The 10,156-nt window shown below is 38.5% G+C and overlaps 1 pseudogene; it reads right to left on the bottom strand.

The window, feature by feature from the left end:
* Window positions 1-3,462: 3,462 nt before the first annotated feature.
* Window positions 3,463-4,637, bottom strand: LOC147823457 (protein transport protein Sec61 subunit beta pseudogene; annotated as a pseudogene).
* Window positions 4,638-10,156: the final 5,519 nt, after the last annotated feature.

The raw sequence follows: 10,156 nt of genomic DNA on the forward strand, positions 1-10,156 counted from the left end.
TGGTATCAGATTAGTGTCCTCAGATAACTCTGTCAGGAGATGTTTCTGTACCGCATTCTTTGAATCTCTCACGTTTCGCAGCAGAGATGTTAGGGAAAACATTGATCCAGGAATGAGACTCTCAGTTCAAGTTCATGGGCAGCAGCAGTTAGATCTGCACAGAAAACATGAAACAGCTCCTTCAGGAACCTCTCCTCCTCTGCTTTTCAGGAGAAAGTCTTTGAAAATATGTGTGACCCTGCAAAGGTTCATCTGAATCTCCTGTAGAGATGGTCTCTACATTATTATATATCTTCCAAACATACTTGATTATTAAATACTTGCCTGGAGTATTTAATATTCTGAAATGTGAACTGTTTTGATGTCATCAGCTACCAAGAAAAATATGACCTTATCCAGGGCCCAAATGACTTCCTTGGGATTAAAGAGGACTTCACAGTATCTATTCCTGGTATGATAAGCACATTTGTAATACCTAGCACTTGAGACTGTGTTCCATGCTAAAAGCAAATATCTAGGGAGCTTCCTGCACTTGGTTTCTTTCAGATGCATCAACAAAGTGGCAGCAACCAAACACCGGATAAAAGGTGTTATTAGTCGGTTCTTTTTTTTTGGTACCAGGTATCGAACTCAGGTCCTTGCTCATGTGCAGCAGGCAGCGAAACCACTGAGCTAAATCCCCGGCCCTATTAGTTGGTTCTTAATAGCATCTTCAAAAGAAATGTAGCGGCAAATTCTCATAGTTTCTCTTTTGAAATTGTTTCTCTCCACTGTTACAGAGGGCAACAGAAGTTCATCTCTGCAGTAATGGTGTTTAACCATTTTCACTGATGAAACTTTACCATGTGACTTTAAATCTGAAACTTCACAGTGGGGAAGAAAAGGCCCCACTTTTAAGAAAGGCTTCACAGAGTGCTTCACATTAACAAGACCCTCAGCTTCTGAGCATATGGCCAAAAAATTCATCTTCTGATGTGGTTGTAGACATATTTTGATTCCTATTGCCCAGGAATACTTTCTTACTGACAGTATCCTCCTGACCCATGAACAGATGAATGAATGAATGAATGCACCCATCCAACATACAGATTGCTCAGTTCCTTTGTCATGAAAGTGAATGATAGGGGCTGGGGATTTAGCTCAGAGGTGCTACCACCTACCTTGCAAATTCAAGGTCCCAAGTTCAGTCCCCCATACCAAAAAAAAGGTGAATGACGATCTCATCATGTACTTTGGTTTTGTAATCAAATTCAAAGTGGTGTTACATCTTCTTGTGGCTGTAGATTTCACCACTGTAACAAAGCTGCAAATGAAGATATTTCTTTACTCAGATTGGCTGCATTCCAAGTAGCTGGTCTGCCACCACCAACTAGTGAAATCCAAAGCAGTGGTTGTTGTAGCCATTGACACTCTTAAGACAAAATGCAGCTAGACCCATATCAGCAATTTTCATAGCTCTTGGATACCAGTAGGCAGTTGTCTCTGGCAAAGAAGGCCCAAATGCCACAGAGGGTGCAATGCAGCTACCAGTTCTGTGGGTGTGGAGAGGCAAGTGCTGGGACTGTTGGATTGATTGATTGATTAATTGATTGTGGTACTGGGGATTGAACACAGGGCCTTGTGCATGCTAGGAAAACACTGTACCACTGAGCTACACTGACAAGCCTCACTGTCTATTTTATTTTATTTTGTGGGGATTGAACTCAGGACCTTACACTTGCAAGGCAGGCACAGTGCCACTGAGCTAAATCCCTGGCCCCTCACTGTTTATTTTTAATACAAGCCTCTCTCCCTTTTCTTAGATAAATGATAACAAACTACACATTTTTCTATATCTTGATTATTTTCTTATAACAAAAATGTATTTCCTGGCAATCACTCCACACTTGTATATAGATATTTTCCTCTTTTTTTTTTGCCAATGATACTAAGGATTGAATCCATGGCCTTCGTACTGAGCTATATCCCCAGCTTTTTTATTTTTAGACAGAGTCTTGCTAAGTTGCTAGGTCACCCAGGCTAGCCTGGAACTTGTGATCCTTGCTTAGCCTGCCAGAGTCACAGGCTGGTGGCACCTTCCTTCCTTTTTATAGGTATGTAACAGTGGTGGTGAACCAAGGGCACACATGTCACTGTGTTTTTCTTTTAAGACAAGAGATGTTAATGTATGAGTTCGTTTTTTTCTAAACTAAAACGTCAGTATTTAGGCTTAATTGCAGTGTTCTCACTTTACAATAAATAAGTGGGTTTTGGGTTGTAGTTAGTTTGGTATCTCTAAAAGTTTTGACATCACTGGTATGTAGCTTTCCATGGTGTGTATGTTCTTTAAGAGGGAAGAGGGGAGAAAGAATTTTTACTATGACAAACTTTATTTAGACATTCACCATATATTTTAATCATATCTTAGGTTTTGCAGCAGGATTTTAAAAGGCATTTAACTGTTCAAAGAATATTTTTTCATAAACAGGCTTAACTGTGTAAGAAGGATGTCTTAAAATTGCTTTCTAATTTACATATATCATCATTTTGTGATTTTTGATGGACAATTAGGCACTTCAGAGGTCTCTCACTTTCTCTTCAGGAATTCTGGCTTGGAGTCTCAAGGTCCCAGAGTGTTCTACCTGTGAGCAATTTCTGAAATTTCCTAGGGACTAACAGCAGCTGAATGCTTACACTGGTATAGCAAAATGAGCTAAATGACAGCAAAAACTTTTACTTTGGGTTGGATTATATCAACTGAATGCTAGTACCTCACTGTGATTACAAAGGTCTTTAATTTTCAAACAAAATTTTATTTATTAAATCCAATTTATCAAATGAATTCTTACCAAACAGGTTTGGAAATAAAAGATAAATGGATTGAAAGCCACGGTGTGCACTCAGAGAGTGGGAGAAAGAAGAGGCAAAATATTATCTATGGTTTTAGAGACAAAGAACAGAATGAGCAAATATTTCACCCAAGATGTCTGCTTTCTGACTTCTTTGACTATTCTCCTGTACCACCTGCCTCTGAACAGAGATCTGCCTGATGGGAGTCACAGGCACTCTCCGTAAAAGCCACAAAATACCCAAAATGACAATCACCAGGACAGAAATATCTTGAAGAAAACAAGCCGAGGCCAATTACAGGATCTTGGATCTGAATGACTACATGGTAGGATGAGTAACTGTCAATCCAAAAAAAGAACACAATCTCCACAAGGCAAATTTTCTATGTATTTACTTGCAGGTCTAAAGGCAGAGAGACTAGGGCCCTAATAGGGAAGTACTGGCAATCAGACTCAGTATAAATGAATTAAAAAGTCTATTAGTTATAGAAAAAAACCAGATTCTTCAAAATCAATTCTTGTTAAGTTCCCTGTAAAAAAATAAGCTTACAGAAAATTTCTTTCTCATGAAGAGAAAATTCACTATACTTTTGGTCCAAGATATGTTGGGTTTTTTTCTTCTTCAGATGACGGATGTAGCCAAATCTACGAATGGGTGTACTTGCCCCAAAGGTGCAACATAAATACAGAAGCGATGAACAGAAGACTCATAACCAATACTGGAACAGGGCCAACTTTGAGCCCCGGTGAATCTTCCGTGTAAAATCGCCACATGCCCCCAGTACCTGCTGAGGTTGTGCGGCCCGCGCTTCTTGTTCCACAGCTGCTATTTTTCCTTTGCCGGACAGTGGATCCCGCCACCTGGGCGGCAACTGCTTTGCTGGGAGAACGCCCCGAGGAGCCCACGTTAGTGCCACTGGGAGTTGGACCAGTTATGCTGGAGGACGGAGAATTGTGAAAAAATGAAGCAGAACACTGAAAGGTTGCCGGGCAAGGGAAGGACCGGAGCCTAGGGAGGGGAGAAAGAATCTTTATAATCAGGAAAGATTCAAAGCACGGTAAAACTTCTCGAAGAAGAGATCTTCTATTTTACCTATACTGTGGGTAACTTGGAGGTCCCAGAAGAGGTTGAGATGCAAGTACCAGCATAAATGACTAGATAATATTAACACAAGATGGCCACTGGCCCTACTGAATAAACCTTTGTTCTTTGAGGTGAAGAGGAACTAGAAGGATCTGAGGAAAGAACAAAGTTGTTTTCTTTTCCCTATATTTTCTTGTTTTTCTTTTTTGTTAAACTTTCTTGTTTTCTGTTCTCTCTATTATTCCAAGCCTGGAGTTTCCCAGGGGACAGCTTTCATGCACAGGAGGGGGCTGTAATATGGTATCAGAGAAGACCTGCTTTTTTGCCTTTGTGAGACATCTTTCCTGATGGTGGTTCTTTCTCTGATTCCTTGTGGAATTATCTCATTGAGCAGATCAGGAGTGTCCTTCAGAAATTTCTAAATTGATTAAAAATAAAATAATTTAACTCAGAATTCCTATTATACACAAGATCCTCAAGTTCATCCTCTAGGCTCGTTCTCATCTCAGGTCATGCTCAGCAATATTGCTCTATTAAGCTTACTAAAGACAGTATTTCAATAAATGCCGCATAATAGCATAGTTAGCAATATAAACATATGCAAAAATCTTCAGTATAGTGAGTTAAACAGGAATTAGGGAAAGAAGAATGGAGAAGTTGTCTGTTCTTCTGTTCCTCTCTACCAGTCCCCTTCCTCACTTCTCAAAGAGAAGAATTGTTGGCATGATTGGTTTACTCATTTTACCTAGTCATATAGAAGATGAAACCATATGCTTTAAAAGATTATGCACAGGGCCGGGGATTTAGCTCAGTGGTTCCGCCGCCTGCCTCGCAAGCAGAAGGACCCAAGTTCGATCGCCGGTACCAAAAAAAAAAAAAAAAAGATTATGCACAAAGGCCATATCCACAAAAATTTAAACAGTTCTAAAAAATCACAAAAGTAAGATTGAACAAAAAGAGAAACAAAAAGAGAATCCCCTGTTCTGGAATAGGAAAAATCAACATTATAAATTGCTGCAGGATCTGCACAGTTTAGGGTCTGAAACTTAGGAAAGCAGTGGGAGATGAAGAAAATTGAAGAATAACAAGAAAGAAAGATACATACCAAGATTAAGCTTGAAAGCTGGATCCAGGTAGAACCATAGCCTGATGAGCTCATGGCCACCTGAAGTCCAGTGCTCTTTATTTATAGTGTAGAAAGGTGGGGTAACTCGTGACATGTGGCTCATGTGGCCTAGGCTGAATGCAGCGTGATTGTCTTGTGATTGGGGCATGGTCAGAAAGGGAACAAGGATACACAATGTATGGCTGGGGATTTAGCTCAGTGGTTCTGCTGCCTGCCTTGTAAGCACAAGGTCCTGAGTTCAATCCCCGGTACAAAAAAAAAAAAAAGAACACATGATACACAATGTAACTGTCTTCTGGGGCTGTGGCATCCAGAATCTATAATCTTAGTCAAACAGTCAAACAGACTATCTAGTCTATGGAGGAGAAAGGGAGTAGGGATTAGATGAAAGGCCATCTTAAGGCTCGGTGTGCGGCAATAAATTTATCAAGTCATCAGGTATTTCATGGGTAATATAAAAATTTAATCCCAGTAAAAATGCCAGCATAGTTTTTTTCTGGAACTCAATCTTAGGCTTCACATGGAAAAATAAATAAGCTAGAATACATGTGAACATACTCAAAAGCAAGAACAATAATAAAGGGGGACTGGCTTTGACACATATTAAAGATTATAAAAGATTTAACACAATATGGTATTGGCCTCCTGGGTAGACTGACAAACCAATGGAAAATTCCGTGACATAAGGAAATTTAGCATATAACAAGCCAGGTATTGTAGTACACGTGTATAATCTCAGCACTCTGAGAGGCTGATGCAAGAGGACTGCAAGTTTGAGTCTTGCCTGGGAAATTTAGCAATATTCTCTCAAAAAAATTTAGAAATTTAAGCCAGATATGGTGGTGCATGCCTATAATCCCAGCAATTGGGATGCTGAGGCAGGAGGATTGCCAGGAGTTCAAGGCCAGTCTAGGCTACATAGTGAGTTCAAGATCAACCTGAAATACATAGCAAGACCCTGTCTCAAAAAAAAAAAAAAGAAAAGAAAAGAAAAAGAAATTTAGCATAGGATAAAAGTGATACCTTTAATCGTTAAGAAAAGATTAACTTTTATTTTGAGACAGGTTCTCACTATGTTGTCCAGGTCGGTCTCAAACTCCTGGGCTCAAGTAATCTTTCAGCCTCAGCCTCCTGAGTAGCTGGGATTACTGATGTGTACCACTGTGCCCTGCTAAGATTAACCTTTATTTATTATTTTTTTTGGTACCAGGGATCCAACTTGGGACCTTGTGCACTTATGAGGCAGGCGGTGGTGGAATCACTGAGCTAAATCCCCAGCAGATTAACCTTTAAGAGCTTTCGCATAACTGAAGAGTCATTGAAAAAATATGTTTGGGTTTATATTCCTTACTTTACATTGGCATATACTCTAAGTGGATCAGTTATTGCAATGTAAAAAAAAAATAATAACATAGATTCCTTAAGAAAACTTGTGATATTCTTTATACTTTGGACATAGGGAAAGCCTTCCTAATTATAACTCTAATTCCAGAAGCCATAAAAATCAATAAACTCAAAAAAAAAAAGATCAATAAACTCAAATCTTTCTGTAAATCTATATATGTGCACACACATACACAGTATGTATGTGTATATGTATGAGTGTGTATCTTTTTGCTTGGCAAAGACATAAGTACAAAGGGCAAATGAAAAATTGAGAGAAAATATTTGCAGTTTAAATTACGCAAAATAGCTAATTTCCATTATAGATTTTTAAAAAGCATGTTGATATATGCTACACCATGTGTAGCTTCAAAAACTTCACAAAACTTCAAAAACATGTTGAGTGAAAGAAGTCAGTCATGAAAGACCACATATGATATAGTAATAGTACAGGAAGCACAATGGGAGCTGGAAACCCCTCCCCTCCACCAACTTGAGTTTGGGCAACACCCCAGAGCCAATCCTCCCTCTGTTGTTCTAAGAGAGGTTAAAAAATAAAATAACATAGATCCCCCCCAAATCTCTAAAGCTCTAGGCTGGAACACATGCAAGTTCCATCTCCTGGCCTGACCTTCAATAACCTTTTCCCACTCAAACCTTATTAAAGGTTCATAAATGTAGACTGCATCTCATACATATAATTTAATCAGAGTAAATTCTGGGACACACATGCTGTTAGTGCCATGGAGATGACTCAGTACCCTATCAATCATTCCTGTCGATCTTACCTAGAGACCCAACAAAAAGCACCTGGGCTGGTGTATACTTCCATTAAAATCCTAAAAGCCTGATTTATCTATGTGCTGTGCTTTCTACTTTCCATCTTCCTAGCACCAATTTTCTGTTCATGCTCTTTTTTTTTTTTTTTTGGTACCTGGGATAGAACTTGGGTCCTTATACTTGTGAGGCAGACGGTGGAACCACTGGGCTAAATCCCCAGCCCTTTTTTTTGTTGTTTTGTTTTAAAGATAGGGCCTTGCTGTGCAGTACAGGCTAGTCTTGAACTCATTATGGAGTCCAGGCTGGCCTCAAATTTGTGGCAATCCTCCTGCCTCAGCTTCCTACGCACTGGGATTACAGGCATGCACCACCATCCCTGGATTCATGCTGTATTTTTTCTTTTTCTTTCTTTCTTTCTTTTTTTTTTTTGGTACCAGGGATCCAACTTGGGTCCTTGCATTTGCGCACCAGGTGGCAAAACCACTGAGCTAAATCCCTGGCCTCATGCTGTATTTTTGTTGGCATGAATCTGCTCATTGCACATCTTCCCGTGATCTTCAATAAATGTAGATGCTTTTCTTTTATCATTGGATGTATGTTTGCAATTCTTTGCTTGTGGTACATAAAGGCCTAAAATCTATCTCCTAAATCCATCCCATGATATCAGTACCAGAAAATGTCCAGAATAGACAGTCCTTAGAGCTAGCATTGATTAGTGGTTGCCTATGGTTGAGTAGTATGGAGGTACAAGCCAGGAAGGGGGATGACTGCTCATAGGAATGCGTTTTCTTTTTTCAGGTGTTAAAAAAACTTCTAAAATTAAAAGGATCGTTGCACAACTCTATAATATGTTGAACATCATTGACCTGTATACTTTAAATGGGTGAACTTTAGCATGTACAAATCATATCTTAATAAAGGTACTTAAATGAAAAAAGATAGAAACCCAGTAGGAAAATGGCCCAATGTAAAGACGAAGTTCACAGAAGAGGTGAGGCAAATAAATGCAAAACATTTGGAAAAATACTCAGTATCATTCCGTATAATACTTTGCTGGGTGTGGTGGCTCATGCCTGTAGTCCCAGCACTTGGGGGGCTGAGGCAGGAGAATCACCATGATTTTGAGGCCAGCCTGTGCTGCATAGTGAATTCAAGCCAGCCTGAATTACATAACGAGACCCTGTCTCAAAAAACCAAGAAACAAAACACAAAAAAATTCTTTATAGGGCTGGGGATTTAGCTCAGTGGTTCTGCTGCCTGCCTCGCAAGCACAAGGTCCTGAGTTTGATCCTGGTACTGCAAACAAAACAAAACAAAAACAAAAACAAAGTCCTTATAATACAAATACAAATGAAAATAAATTGAAATACTATTCTTGAATAGGAGACTACTTGAACAAGGCACATCCACAAACATATTTACACACAGACAAACATACTCATGTATATACTATATGCTTATTTTTGTGAATAAGTAGGAGAGCATACAAGTGGTCATGGGAGTGCATGGGAGAATAGGTATAAGAAATACAGGTGGGAACAAGAACTGACAATCTGTTTTATGTAGTTTTTACTTTTAAACACAAAGTATTTCCATATTCAAAATTAAGTCAAATAGGAAAAAATAAAATTGAATACAGAAACAATTGACACAAACAGAAACAACTAAATATAATACCTACCCACACAGAAGAAATAATTAAAATAATTTTGGAACATAGAACATGATAACATTTTCCCAGACATACTTTAAAAGGCTAAATAAAACTGTATAAATATTATGAACTGCATTCAAAAAGTTATTATTAATAATATTGCTGGTCTTGTACTTAATTTTTTTTTTTGCTTTCTGACTATGACATTGCACTTAATTTTTTTTTTTGGTACCGGGGATCGAACTCAGGTCCTTCTGCTTATGAGGCAGGTGGTGGAACCACTGAGCTAAATCCCTGGCCCCTGCACTTAATTTTTTAACCGATAACAAAAACATAAAAGTTAGACATATTAATGGGATAATATGTAATGTCTGAGGTGCCGGAGATTTAGCTCAGTGTCACTGTGCCTGCCTTGCAAGCTCAAGATCATGAGTTTAATCCCTGGTACGAGAAAAAAAAAAAAGTAATGTTTGATACAATAAATTGTGTAATATTGTTGGTCTTGCACTTTTGAAATCATTCTTTGAATATTATGAAATAAATAAGGAAACATTAATGTTATTACCTATGGAACTATCAATATAAACTTGCTTTATATAAATATATACATATTCTAGTTCAGCAAACATTTACTGTGTATGTACTATATTTGTCAAGCATAGGAGACACAACAATGAATAATAAAGATCTAGTAGTCTCTACCATGGGGAAGCTGTTTTCTTCATGTAGTTTCTGCTTCTGGAAGATTCCTAAGAATTCTGTGTTGAAGTTTTTGATGGAAACATTTTTCTGATTCAAGAGTGGCTTGTTTCTCCTTTATTGAGGAAAAAGGATGCAACACTCTAGACCGGTGATGGTGAGTGAGACAAGTGGCCAAACTGTAACCTAGAACCCACTTATTTATTGCAAAATGTGAATACTGCAGTTAAACCTGAATACTGAGGTTTTAGTTTAGAAAAAACAACTCATACATTAACATCTTTTGTCTTAAAAGAAAAATAACATGTGTGCTATGGATTTGCCACCACTGCCCTAGACAGTTTAACTGCTGTGTTGTTAACCATTACCTGTAAGATCCTTTCCATGGTGGGGAGGAGTCTTTTTCTGATGTCCCTTTCAGAAGATGAGTCCCCTGGATTTCAAATCATGAATGGGTTGTTTCTGAAGGATGCTTTAGTCCAGCTACTTATATCTGCTAATAAAACTGAGTATATAATTCTACTTGTGTGAAGTATAGAGTGACATCAAATGCATGGAGACAGAAGATAGCATAGTGGTTGCCAGGGGCTGGAAGGAGGGAG

This window comes from Heterocephalus glaber, unplaced genomic scaffold, assembly GCF_053883595.1.
Source record: "Heterocephalus glaber isolate CG9 unplaced genomic scaffold, H.glaber_assembly_v1.0 deba00001579, whole genome shotgun sequence".
In the NCBI taxonomy this organism is placed as follows: domain Eukaryota; kingdom Metazoa; phylum Chordata; class Mammalia; order Rodentia; family Bathyergidae; genus Heterocephalus; species Heterocephalus glaber.